The sequence below is a fragment of the Equus quagga genome, chromosome 18 (assembly GCF_021613505.1).
Source record: "Equus quagga isolate Etosha38 chromosome 18, UCLA_HA_Equagga_1.0, whole genome shotgun sequence".
NCBI classification, from domain to species: domain Eukaryota; kingdom Metazoa; phylum Chordata; class Mammalia; order Perissodactyla; family Equidae; genus Equus; species Equus quagga.
The window spans coordinates 36,405,666-36,419,827 of record NC_060284.1 but is presented as its reverse complement, the minus strand read 5'-3'; the positions used below and the strand labels follow the sequence as shown (position 1 = coordinate 36,419,827).

At 34.4% G+C, this 14,162-nt stretch overlaps 1 protein-coding gene across 14 annotated transcripts in view; it reads right to left on the bottom strand.

The window, feature by feature from the left end:
* Window positions 1-14,162, bottom strand: part of RNPC3 (RNA binding region (RNP1, RRM) containing 3) — a 57,962-nt gene that overhangs the window by 15,359 nt on the left and 28,441 nt on the right. The gene's annotated exons all lie outside the window — the stretch shown is intronic.

Below are 14,162 nucleotides of genomic sequence, written 5' to 3'. Positions count from 1 at the left end.
TAGCAACCTGAGTGATGCAATCGATCCACGTTTCATACACTTGTCATTATCAGCCTTTTTAATTTTAGTAATGCCACTCTTCTGTGAGTGAAGTGATATTTCATTGTGGATAAATTTTCATTTTCCTGATAACTAAGGAGTTTGACCATCTTTCTCCAAGCAATGTCCTAAAGTGTTCAGTGTTTTGGTCTTACACATAGTTTGTTAAATTTATCACTAATTAGTTTATGGGTTTTGGTGCTATTTTATGCTATTTTTCAAAATTTCATTTTTTGCTTATGACTACTATATAAATATATAATATATCTTGCTAAATTCACTCATTAGTCTTAGCAGTTATTTTTTAAAGTTTCTTCATGATTTTCTGCATAACCATGACACCTGAGAATGAAGATATTTTTACTTCTTTCTTTCCAATCTATGTCTTTTCTTTTTCTTGCCTTACTGCATTGGCTAGGACTTCAAATAAAATATTAAATAGCTTGCATCCTTGCTTTTTTCTTGATCTCAGACAGGAAATTATTATGGGTTAGACTGTGTTTCACAGCCCCCCCCAAAGCCTAATTCATATATTGAAGCCCAGTACCTCAGAATGTGTCCTTATTTGGAGACAGGCTCTTTACAGAGGTAATCAAGTTAAAGTGAGGTCACCAGAGTAGGCCCTAATCTAATATGACTACTGTTATTATAAAAAGGAGAAATTTGGACAAAGACACACACTAAAAGGGAAGAAAATGTGAAGGAACATAGGGAGAAGATAACCATCAACAAACCAAGGAGAGAAGCCTGGAAAAGATCCTTTCCTTTCAGCTCTCAGAAGGAACCAATTCTGTCAACACCTTGAATTTAGACTTCTAGTCTCCAGAATTGTGAGACAACAAATTACTGTTGTTTAAGCCACTCAGTTTGTGGCACTCTTTTATGGCAGCCCTAGCAAAGTAATACAGGAACATTCAATGTTTTACCAATAAGAATAACATTAGCTACAAGATTTTTGCAAATGCTTTTACCAGGTTGAAGATATTTTATTCTCTTCATGGCTTGCTTTTGATTATGAATGTGAGATAAATTTTGTTGAATGCTTTCTCTGTATCCTTTGAGACAAAGTTATTGTGGAGAATTACATCAATCGATTTTTGAATGTTTAAAAAACATTGCACTCCTGGAATAAACCCCATTTCATAATGATCTAGTATTCTATTTTATATACTGCTGAACTGAAATGTTCTCTTCAAATTTTGATATACTCTAACATCACTATTTATTTCTTTTTTTTTCTAATTTCTCTTGTGATAATTTTCACCCACAGGTTACTGAGAAGTATATTGTTAAATCTGCAAACATCTGGGGCATCTTTTAGATATCTTCTTGTAATTCCATTTTGGCCAGAAAACATAAATTTAGTATTTGGATCTTTTGGTATTTATCAACACTTATTTTATTGCCCCAAATCTGTTGACCTTGGTGTGGTAGGCAGCCCCAACGACGTCCACGCTCTAGTCCCTGGAATTTGTGAATATGTCATGTTAAATTGCAGAGACCTTAGATGTAGTTAAGGTTATACCCATTAGAATGGGGAGACTATTCTAGATTGTCCAGGGGGTTTCAATCTAATCACATGAGCCCATAAATAAAAGCTCTTTCTCTGGGGCTGTGGGTAAAGTGATATCAAAGAAGTTGGAGCAATTAGACTTGTTATTGCTTGGGGGTTAAGGCACACTTGGAAAACAAGAAGGAATGTAGGCAGCCTCTAGGAACAAAGACTGGCTCCTGACTGACAGTGAGCAAGGAAATGAGGATCTCAGTTCTACAACAGCAACTAAATTCAGCCAATAACCTGAATGAGTTTAGAAGCAGATTAATCCTAAGTCTGCAGGAAGAGATGCAGCCAGACTGACACGTGGATTTTGGCTCTGCAGACTCTAAGCAAAGGACCTAGCTGAGTGGCACTGTATCTGGACTTCCGATCTATAGAACTGTGAGATAATAACTGGTCATTGTTCAGAGGCAAAATTTATGGTAATTTGTTACGGCAGCAACAGGAAGTTAGTACACTTAGTTAACATTCCATGAGAACTTGAAAAAAATGTGTATTCTACAATTGTTTGGTGTAGTGTTCTGTAAATGTTAATTAATGCATTAGTTTCCTATTGCATGTGTAACAAACTATCAAAAACTTAATGGTTAAGGGGCCAGCCCCGTGGCTGAGTGGTTAAGTTCGCGCCCTCTGCTTCAGCGGCCCAGAGTTTTGCCGGTTCGAATCCTGGGCGCGGACACAGCACTGCTCATCAAGCCATATTGAGGGGGCATTCCACATGCTACAGTTAGAAGGACTCACAACTAAAAATACACAACTATATACCAGGGGACTTTGGGAGAAAAAGGAAAAATAAAATCTTAAAAAAAAAAAACTTAATGATTTAAAACAACTATCCTGAAATCTCCCTCTGCCTCCCTTTTCACCTTGAAGGATCCTTGTGGTAACAGTGGGCCTACCCGGTAATCCAGGATAGTCTCTCCATCTTAAAATCCTTAACTTAATCAACATGTGTTGAATTCCTTTTGCCATTTATGGAAAAATATTCATAGGTTCTGGGGATTAGGATATGGACATCTTTGGGGGCCATTTAACTGACACTGTTGTTTAGATATTGTATATTCCTATCAATTTTTTTGTCTATCAATTACTGAAAGAGATATTTTCAAATGTCTACATTATGTATGTTGATTTGTCTATTTCTCCCTTTAATTCTTTCAGGGTTTTGTTTATGAATAAGTACTTTTTTATTTCTCATAGTTTTTCTTTATGAGTTTTGATGCTATTTTGTGGATTGTATTATCTAAATACATATATTTTATGAGTATATACAGATATACAAATACATATATATTTCAACTGAATTATTCATTTTATCATTAATTGCTCTATCTCGTTATGGTCTTTGTTTTGTCCATCATTTGTCTGATATTAATATACCCAATGCCTGCTTTCTCATGCTTTATTTTTATGTTGTCTTTCCCATTCTCTTATATTCAATATGTATCTTTTCGCTGATAATATGTCTCTTGTGTATAGCATGTAGTTGACTATTGGTTTTTCTTTATCAGTCCATTAACATTTCATGTAATTATTGATATGCCTGAGCTTAAGTCTACCATTTTGCTACCTGATTTTCATTTATCTCTTCTGTTTTCTGTTCTTTTGCTATCTTTTTCCTATCTTCTTTTGGATTTATCAAATTTTTTTAGGGTATTCTTTCCTCTATTGGATCCTTAGCCTATGTGTTTTTGTTATTTTTTACTGGTTCCTCTGGGGCTAACATTATGCATTTCTAATTATCAGAATCTACTTAGTATGTTTTGTACTTCTTTCTAACATGCCAAACATCCAATTTTATTCTTTCACTTTCTTCTTTGCAGATGTAATAAACTTACAGCAGTATAATTCCATTTCTGTGGTTCCTATCATATCTTTTACTTCTACGAATGATGTCAATCCATCTCTCAATGTTATTAGCTTTGTATTCAACAATTATCTTTTAAGTAAATCATGAGAGGAAAATAAAATTCTTTAGCCACTTATTTACCACTTTCCAATGCTCTTCATTCTTTTCTGTTGACCGGATGAACACTCATCAAATTTAGGATGTTTTTGGCCATTATGTCTTCAAATATTTTTTTCTGTCCCTTTCAGTCTCTCTTCTTGTCCTGGGACTCTGATGACATACATGTTGATATAGTTGGTGGTGTTTCACATATTTCTAAAGCTCTCTTCATTTTTCTTCAGTTTTTTTTCTTTCTGTTCTATACATTGGAAAATTTCTATTGATCTATTTTCAAGTTCATTGATTCTCCTTTTCCATCACAAATGTGCCATATAGCCATCTAATGAATTTTTCATTTTGAGTATTGTGCTTTTCAACTCCAGAACTTTCATTTGTTTCTTTTTTAGTTTCAGCTTAGCTGGAATATTTTATGTGTTGAATCATCATCATATTTTCTTTGGATCCTTTAAACGTTGTTTCTTCTCATTCTTGAACATATTTACTATAATCGTTTTGAATTTTTGCTGAATCTAACATCTGTGCCCAGTCAGAGTGAGTTTCCAGAGTACAGGTCTCACTTTCCTGTTTCTTAGTATGTCTTACCATTTTTTGTTGCTATCTAAACATTTGGTTTAGGATAGAGAGTACAAAGTTCAGGGAATTCTCAAGTCTGCCTTAGCATTTTCTTTCCATAGGGCCCTTTTCATTCTGTCTAGAAAATGGATATACGTTTCCTAGTCAGGCAGAAACTTATATAGACCTCATTTCAGACTTTCCATGGCTCTTTGATTTCCAGCACCTTCCCATGAAATTTCTAGCTGGTCCACCACTTGCCACAACGGGGACCACAACATTGCACTAGCAAAGCTGTTTCCATAATATTTCCTAGAGAGTTTGCTACTTTTACTGACACTGGTGCCATAGGTTTTTCAGCCTCCATATAAAATCAATTCCACTCCAGCAGAAAGGCTGCGGGTTACCATGGTCAGGCCCACACTAATCAAGCCAGAGGATGAGATTGGTAGCAACACCAGGCAAGAGGTCAAACTCCAACTGTTCTTACATGGAGTTATCACAGCTTCTCATTAATATACACTTATCAATTTGTTGTTATCTTGTTCAATTTCCAGGATCCTGAGATGGTGGCTTTTGATATTGTGTCTAGTTTTATGCTGTTTTTGGACATAGAATTTGCTGATCACTTCAGACTGCATTGCCAGAAATATCACCCCTATATTTGTTTAAAAATTTAAAAAGTTTGACAAATCCAAGGTGTCTAGATAAACTTGAATCTTGATATCATGTATAATACCATGATATTCTTAATATATTTCTGTAAGCTTCATATCCTTTGTATTTGATTAAATTCCCATCCATGCCATAATACTTTCATAAATTTATATAAAAGAAATTAAAATTTATTTTAAAATGTTAAAATTGATTTCTTTACAATCAAAAAGTAAAACTTCTAACTTATGACTACACTAGTCATTGCCCAATTTTTTATTAATAATGCATACTACAAAATTCATACTAATCTAAAGAAGCTTAATGTCACTGATTCAGTTATTTCTTGCCCCACTTACTCAGTAATTGTCTTTCTAAAAATACAAAGCTTGACATGCGTTTGTTTTCCAATGATAATTTGGGAAAGTGATTATAAAACATACAGTTTATAAATTACCTCATCTCCTATCATCATTTACCCATCCAGTACCTCAAACAGTAAACCACCTCTCCCTGAGGCAAGGTCTACAGATTCAGCTGCAGAATAGGATTGTTTTGGAAGAAAGTCAATGTCAAAAGTGATCAAGCTCTTATAAAGAAACTTAGTTTGCCACACAGTCCTCACAAAGACTTCATCTTTCATGATAACATTGGAGCAGTAACAAAAAATTAGATTCCTTATTATAGTCTTTCTTTTGTACTGCACTAATTTTAGTTTCCCTAAATCTAAAGTGGGACATAGGTAACCCATCTCTCTCATAAAAATGGCATGAAGATTTTACATAATATATATATAAAATACTTTGTAATTTACCACACACACAGAGCTATAATTTATAATATAGAGGGCAACTAATAAATACCAGTAGTAATAGATACTTCATGTATGTGCAGGTATGTGTGCATGTTTATGACTCCTAAGCAATACTGTTGGATTGATATTACACCAAATTATAAATGTGAAAATCAAGGCTCAGAGAGATGAAGGGATTTGCTAAAATCAAGGATTCAAATCAAGACATTTAACTTCAACGCCAAAGTTCTTTTTATTACAATACTGCCTCCAGATACACGTAAAATTTTCCTTTCTACTCACAGATGTAGCCATAGTACTATTTAATATCCTTGAAGAATGGTAGCTGGCATTCACAAATAAAAATTACTGAAAAACTAGCCCCTTCATCAAAGCTGACTGAAATGTCCAGAAACTATTTATACATTTTGGAAAAGATTATAGGCAAAGTGGAAAAATCCTTGAACTCCATGCCTTAAGAAAAAAAAAAAAAAAAAAGCTTCAAACTTAAGGGAGAAAACAGCATGCGTAACACAAAATAATAGTAATACCTCAAAGATATCTCAGTTAGAATAGAGATTAGATTTACCACCATAAGTTCTATCCTAATTATATCATCAAGCAGATACAGAAATTATGAATGATACAGACTAGGAAAAAAAAGAATTTTTTTTATTATGCAACTTATTCACATAATGTTTTTTCTAATGTATAAATCTGTATTTGGATAAATGCACAGTGTACGGCCAAGTACATTTTTAACATTAATCGCTCTAGTCTTTTTAATCACCTATTGTTAGACTAACAGGCTTGTTCATCCTAGAACCAAATCTTTTTTCAGTAAAAGGTTAAATGTTTATACTGTCCCATTTTCTTCTGTTAATACTTATGATAATATCAAACTGAGCCTCACTCACATTAAACGATTCACTTGAAACATACGCAGAAGTTGTAATTTGCTTTTTATTATTTTTAAGGGGCTTATTAAAGCAACAGTTTTCCACTTAAGTAAATTTATAGATCCTAAATTCATGCACCCCTTAATGGGAGCTAAAGATTTATCAAAATGAAAAAAAAAAAAAAAAACACAATGTACAATATTTCCATCACATCCCCAAATTCCCATTTCTCTTTTTAGTTTTAACCTGTCCACCCACACCTGGCCCCTGGCAACCACTCATCAGGTCTCTTTCCTATAGTTCTGTCTTGATATAGATTCATGAAAACGGAGGCACACAGTATGTGACTTTCTGAGTCCGGCTTCATTTACTGATGTGATGCATTTGAGATAAATCCATACTGTTACATGTATCAGTCATTACTATTTTGTACAGATTTACTACAATAGTTAAAAAAAAAAAAACTGTGTTGTTTCCCCTTTGGAGGACGATGAATAAAGCCACCATAAAAACTCACATACAGGTTTTTATTAATCAAATATTTACATATGGTAAAATATACACACGCAACCAAATTTACCATCTTAATTTTCTCAGGTGTACAGTTCACTGGTATTAAATATATATAACGTTGTGCAACCATCACCATAGATCTCTATAGCTCTTTTCATCTTGCAAAACTGAAACTGTGTATCCTTTACACAGTAACTCCCCACTCCTCCCTCCTCCCAGCCCCTGGCAACCATCATTCCACTTTATGTCTCTACACTTCTGACTACTCCAAGTACCTCATACAGATGGAATCATACAGTATTTGTCTTTTTGTGACTGGCTTATTTCATTTAGTATAATGTTCACCCCTCAAAGTTCATCCCTGTTGTAGCATATTGCAGAATTTCCTTCTTTCTTAAGACTGAACAACATTGTATTGTACACATATACCACGTTGCTTATCCATTCATCTGCTGATGGGCACTTGTGTTGCTTCCACTTTTGGCTATTGTGAATAATCTTCTACGAATACGGCTGTACAAATATCACTTTGAGACTTTGCTTTCAATTTTTTTGAGTATATGTCCATAAGTGGAATTGCTGGATCATATGGTAATCCCATTCTAAATTTTCTTAGGCACGACCATACTGTTTTCCACAGCTGCTATATCATTTTACATTCCCAAAAACGGCACATAGGGTTCAATTTCTCCACATTCTCACCAACACATTATTTTCTGGGTTTTTTTGATAGTAGTCATCCTAATGAGTGTGAGGTGGTATTGCATTGTAGATTTGATTTGCATTTCCCTAATGATTAGTGATGTTGAGCATCTTTTCATGTGCTTATTGGCCATTTGTATATCTTCTTTGGAAAAAAGGTGTATTTAAGTCCTTTGCCCATTTTTGAATAGCGTTGTTTGGTTTTTTGTTGTTGAGTTTTAGTTGTTCTCTATATATTCTGGATTAATCCCTTAACAGATATATGATTTGCAAATATTTTGTCCCATTCTGCGGGTTGCCTTTTTCCTCCATTGATGGTATCTTTTGGTACAAATTTTTTAAATTTTCATTAAGTCCAACTTGTCTATTTTTTTTCTTACCTGTGCTGTTGGTGTCATATGCAAGAAATCACGGCCAAATTCAATGCCATAAAGCTTTTGTCTTATGTTTTCTTCTAAGAGTTTTATTGTTTTAATTCTTAAATTTAGGTATTTGATCCCTTTGGAGTTAAGTTTCGTACATAGTGTTAGGTAAGGATCCAAATTCATTCTTTTACATGGGGATATCCAGTTTCCCCAGCACTATTTATTCAAGACTGCCCTTTCCCCACTGAATGGTCTTGGCATGCTTGTCAAAAACCATTTCAATGTTTATAAGTGAGAGTTATTTCTGAGTTTCCCAATCTATTCCGTTGATTTACGTCTGTCTTTATGCCAGTACCCCACTGTTCTGATTATTGTACCTTTGTAGTATATTTTGAAAATCAGGCAGTGTTAGTCCTCCAGTTTTGTTCTTCTTTCTCAAGATAGTTTTGGCTATTTGAGGTCCTTTGAGATTCCATATGAATTTTAGTATGGGTTTTTCTATTTCTCAAAAAAAGTCACTGGGACTTTGATAGGGATTGCATTGAACTTGTAGATCATTTTGGGTAGTATTGACATTTTAACTATTAATTCTTCCAGTCCATGAACATGGGATGTGTTTCCATTTAGTTATGTCTTTTTCAATTTCTTTCAGCAATATTTTAGTTTTCATTGTACAAGTCTTTCATCTCCTTGGTTAAGTTACTTCCTAAGTATTATATTCTTTTTCATTTGATAGAAAATGGAATTGTTTTCATAATTTGCTTTTCAGATTATTCATTATTAGTATGCAGAAATACAACTGGTTTTTTCTGTGTTGACTTAGGATCCTGCTACTTTGCTGAATTCATTTATTAATTCTAACAGTTTTTTGAAGAATCTTTAGGGTTTTCTACATAAAAGATCATATCTACAACTCTATAGGAAAAAAGCCCAAATAAATCAATTAGAAAATGGGCAAAGGACCTGAATACACATTTTTCCAAAGAAGACAAACAAATGGGCAACAGATACATAAAAAGAGCATCATGATTAATCACAAAGAGAATGTAAATCAAGACCACAATAAGCTATCCCCTTACACTTGTTAGAATAGCTATTATTAAAAAATAAGAGATAACACTGGCAAGGATGTGAAAAAAAGGAACCCTCGTACACTATAGGTGGAAATGTAATCTGGTACAGCCACCATGAAAAACAGTATGGAGGTTTCTCAAAAAATTAAAAATAAAACTATGATATGATCCATCAATCCCACTTCTGTGTTTATATCCAAAGGGGGTAAAACACATTCTCTAGAAGAGATGTCTGTAATCCTGTGTTCAGTGCAGCATGATTCACAACAGCCAAGGTATGGCCTGCTTTGCCAGGGCAGGGCAGGGCAGCTGGATAGTGATTCCTCCAATAAGAGACACCTTGGAACCTTGGTTCTGAAGAAACTAGGGACACCAGGCAGCAAGTCCAAATGTGGTCTGATGGTCACCAGTGTGCGGCTGCTGTCTTTTCAGGATTTTCAGGAGGTGGGTTCACTCCACCATGGAGGTTATGTACATGATTGTGGCCAGGCCCTAGCACCCCAGGCCTGGAAGGCTCCAGCTGTCCAAGGTCTGCTGAAGAGGAGCCTACTGTGCATGTGCATCAGCATACTACATGGTTGCCAGGGATCTGAACAGGATAAAGGCCTAGAGAACTCCAGGTCACAGGAGCCAGTTTTTGCCTTAAAGAAGTATGCCTAATCACAAGCCCTAGGATGCACAAATGTTCATATTTCCCCTGAGAGCACAGCTGGGTGATACAAGACTGCCTTGCCAGGGCAGGGTGGCTGGCTGGTGATTCCTTCAGTAAGAGGTACCTGGGAACTTGGCCACATCCAGGGTAAAACCAAGAAATAGGTAAATGCTTAAAGCTTGTATTTAAAAAGTACTGTAACAGTTCTAAGCAGTTTTTGCTTGGCTCTATGCTGGGCAGTGAAGCCCCCTTAATCCCTGGCCCAAGGACTGAGCAGATGTTCCTGCAAAATCCGTGGTGAAAAACCAGAACTTACGTCTGTCATTTTGCTTATTTGTTTTCCAGTATGCCTTATAGATTTTTTTGTCCCTCATTTCCTGCATTACTGTCTTTGTTTACTTGATTTTTTGTAATGAAATGTTTAAATTACTTTCTCATTTCCTTTTCGTGTATTTTGTACCTCTTTTCTTTATGGTTACCATGAGGTTTACATTTAACAGCCAAAAGTTATAACATTAATTTGAATTTATGCAAGTTTAACTTCAGTAACATAGAAAAACTCTGCCTTTACAGTTCTGTTCCCACTCCTTTTGTTTGCTGAAGTCCCCAAAATTATACCTTTATACATCATGTGCACCAAAACATAATTATTTTAAATGCATCAGTCTCTTAAGTTATGTAGAAAACATGAGGAGTTACAAACCAGTTACAATAATATTAGCTTATAACCTGTTTTTTAAAATGTATTAGTCTCTTAAACCAGGTAGAAAACAAGTGTAGGTACAAGTCACTATTATAATACTAGCTTTTATAATTCTTGTATAGAATTGTTGGTTCTTCATTTAATTTTTGGCAGAATTCACTAGTGAAGCTATTTAGGCCTTAAATTTTATTTGCAGAAGATTTTTAAGTACAAAGTATATTTATTAAATAGATATAGGATTGCTGAGGTTATCTACTTCTCAAATAACCTTTGGTAGTTTGTCACTTTCAAGAAATTGGCTCATTTCATCTAAGTTGTCAAATTTATGGAAACAAATTTGTTCAAAACATTTCAATCTGATCGTCTTACAATTTGGGGAGACTCCTTTTTTCTTTGCAGTCTGGCTAGAACGTTTTCAATTTTACTGATCTTTTTTAGAAACTAGGTTTGTTTATAATATTTGCTACTGTTTTCTGTTTACAAGTTCATTGATCTATGCTTATTTTTATTATTTCCTTTTTCTGCTTGCTCTGGATTTGCTCTTCTTTTCCTAGTTCCTTAATGCGGAAGGTTAAATCATCAATCTCTGATTTTTCTAATATAAGCAAATTCCGTTTAAACACTCCTTTAGTTGTATCCCATAAATTATGTTGTTCTATTTACATTTTCCTTCAATTCAAACATTTTCTAATTTCTCAAGAATTCTATTTTGACCCATATATTATTTAGAAATCTATTTTTTAATATCCAAAAATGTGAAGATTTTTCATTTTTTTCTGTTACTGATATCTAGTTTAATTCAGCTAAGGTCAGAGAATATACTTTGTGTGATTTGTTAAGGTTTTGAATTTGTTAATGTTTTGTGGTACAGAATCATGTCTTCCAAATGAGTCACTGTTGCTTACCTGGGGGGTGGGGGGGTGGGAAGAAAAATCTTTTTACACACAAAGACAGATACAGATATAGTTTAGAAACAGACATATAGTACATTGTGGTATTAAAATTTCATGTGCGGTGATTATGGATAAAAACGTCTAAAAATCCTCCTTTGGTAGAGGGGTGAATAATGAAGAAATGGCTGAGAAACATTCAATTAGAGATGTTCCACTATTTTATTTTCATTTAAGTTGTAATATATTTGTCATTTAGGAAAAAAAAAAAAATATATATATATATATATAAAAATCAGACCCCATGTCCCAAGGCCCATATTTAACAGATGTTAACATTTTCTAAAAATATTCTTCAAATATCTTATTTAAAGAAAAATACAATATATACAGTGCTACCCACTCAAACCTCAATCTTGTTCCCTTCCATCTTTTCTTCCAAAGGAAGATATTCAATATCTTCATGAATATTACATAATAGTATTTTGTGTATATATTTTTCTAAGCTCTTAAAAGTTTCATATTTGAAGAATATATATATCAATTAGAAATAAAAAATGGTATTTGATTACACAGAAGAAATTTTAACTTTTTAAATTATGACACAGCACCGATATACCACTTATGATACTTATAATAATACCAGGTGCCTAATAGATACTGATTCCTTTCCCTTCTGTTCAAACACTTAATATCTCTCTATATTGATTTTGGAAGAGTCTCATTTGCACCACAAATACTTTCAAAATCCTCTAAAATAGCAATTTGAATGCTACTCCCTTTTGTTTGATGATTTATCTAATCAGGATTATGCTGATTCTGTTAGTTACTAAAAGTAGGAACCAGAGCCATGATTGGACTGAAGTGAGGAGCATTTGCATTACTCTGAGTGTCTCCTTAAATTTTCCACCCTAGGTGCCTTACTCGCCTTAAATTAGTCCAGCCCTTGTAGAAGGCATAAATGGAAAAGCACCACATGGCAAGAAGAGTTTTACATATTGTACACTGTAGTAAAACACTTGTTTTTGGCTGCCGAGTACCTAGTTTCTCTCTTGATTTTACAGCGCTACGCTTTTCCTTTAGAGAACAAGCCCTTTCTCAACCCTCATGTCATGTAGTTTATATAAAACTTCACTCCTCACCTCAGGGGTGACATATTTGACCCACACGTGGCCAGTTAGTGCCAAATCCCTCCAGCAAAATAAAAAGGAAATAAGTACTTTATTGTTTAAAGTAACTGAAAAATTCAATGATAGACAGCTGTTAGGGCTGCTTTTACTATAGGCTCAAATTATCAGTACTCCATCTCCATGACTCTTTTCTTTAACTCATGGATCATAATGAGCTATCATCATGATAACTGTCAGGATAATGATTACCAGCTCCAAATACAGCTCCACCCAGGGGAAAAAAAAAAAAAAAAAATTTCTGTACAAGCCCAGGAAACCCTTCTAATTGAACTCACTTAGGTCATACGCTCAATTTATGAAGTCGGCATGAGGTTGGGATGGTTGCACGTCATCCATAAAGAGGTTAATTCCTAGACACCAAAGTTCCTAAATTTGTCAAATAGACTCATAGTTCAAGTGTGGCAATGAAGCAATAGAAGCGCCGAGCATCTCAGTGATAATCAAGGTGATAAGATGACTCAAGTTTTTTCTAAGACCTCAGAATCTTTACATCACCTTGGGGACTGAGGTGAGCTGAAAACCACCACAACCACCACAAGAGCTAATGCTTAATGGTTACTGAGAACTTGATTTTTTATATATATACACACACACATACACACTTGTTTTAAGTATTTTATATTCATCAAATCATCTTTATAACAAACCTAAGGTAGCTATTATTATTATCTCCATGGAAACTGATAGAGAAGTAAAGAACTTGCCCAAGTCCATAAAGCAATTAAGCCATAGACACAAGACTTGAATCTAGAACCTATACCTGGTAAAACCACTATAGTACACCATTTCTCAGTAAACTATTTAGGCTGCATTTCCTGTCACTGTGGCAGCATGGGGACTCAGAGTTTTATCTGTCGATTTTTAAAAACACTGTGTTTTTGCACACCTAATAATTAGCTATTGGCTCACTACTCCTGTCATAATTCTTGATCATTTCAAAATCCACTTAGATGATCCTTTCAATACCCGAGTTTCTCAATTTCTTGAGTTCATCTGTTTCCATGACCTCTCTTTCACTCAAGTATCATGTTCATATCCTAGGACTTAGTCACTTGTTACTGTACTCTCTCTAATATTGTCAATTTGTCACCTTACTGTCTTATTTCAACCTCCCAAATTTCTAGTTCCTACTTCTAGTAAATAACTGCAACTCATCTTTAACCATACTGCAATCTACAGTTGATCATATCATTTCTTCACTGTCTCAACGTCCTTCATTTTCTCACTTTGCTTTTTACCCAGATTTCTTTCCATGTCACTCCTTTATAATCATTCCCCTGAATATACCAACAACACCTTTTCCTTTCCCCACTTTGTTGTATTCATCTAGGAAAATTCCAACTCTGGTTAAATTTGACTCTGTGTTGACTCAGTGATAGTACCAAGGCTAAACATAACTGGAGAAAAACACAAAACCATGTTGACTGGTCTCACTTAAATTAACAACCATGGACTTGAAGTGGGCACTTTAAGTACTGTCTAGTAATCCTTCTAAGAGTCTATTCACTCTTCCACTTTCCTAAATGTCTATTTTACACCTTCTTTTCTTTCCTCAATCCAACACTTTTCCCTCTTCTTCATGACCTTGCTTCCTATTTCACTAAGAATAT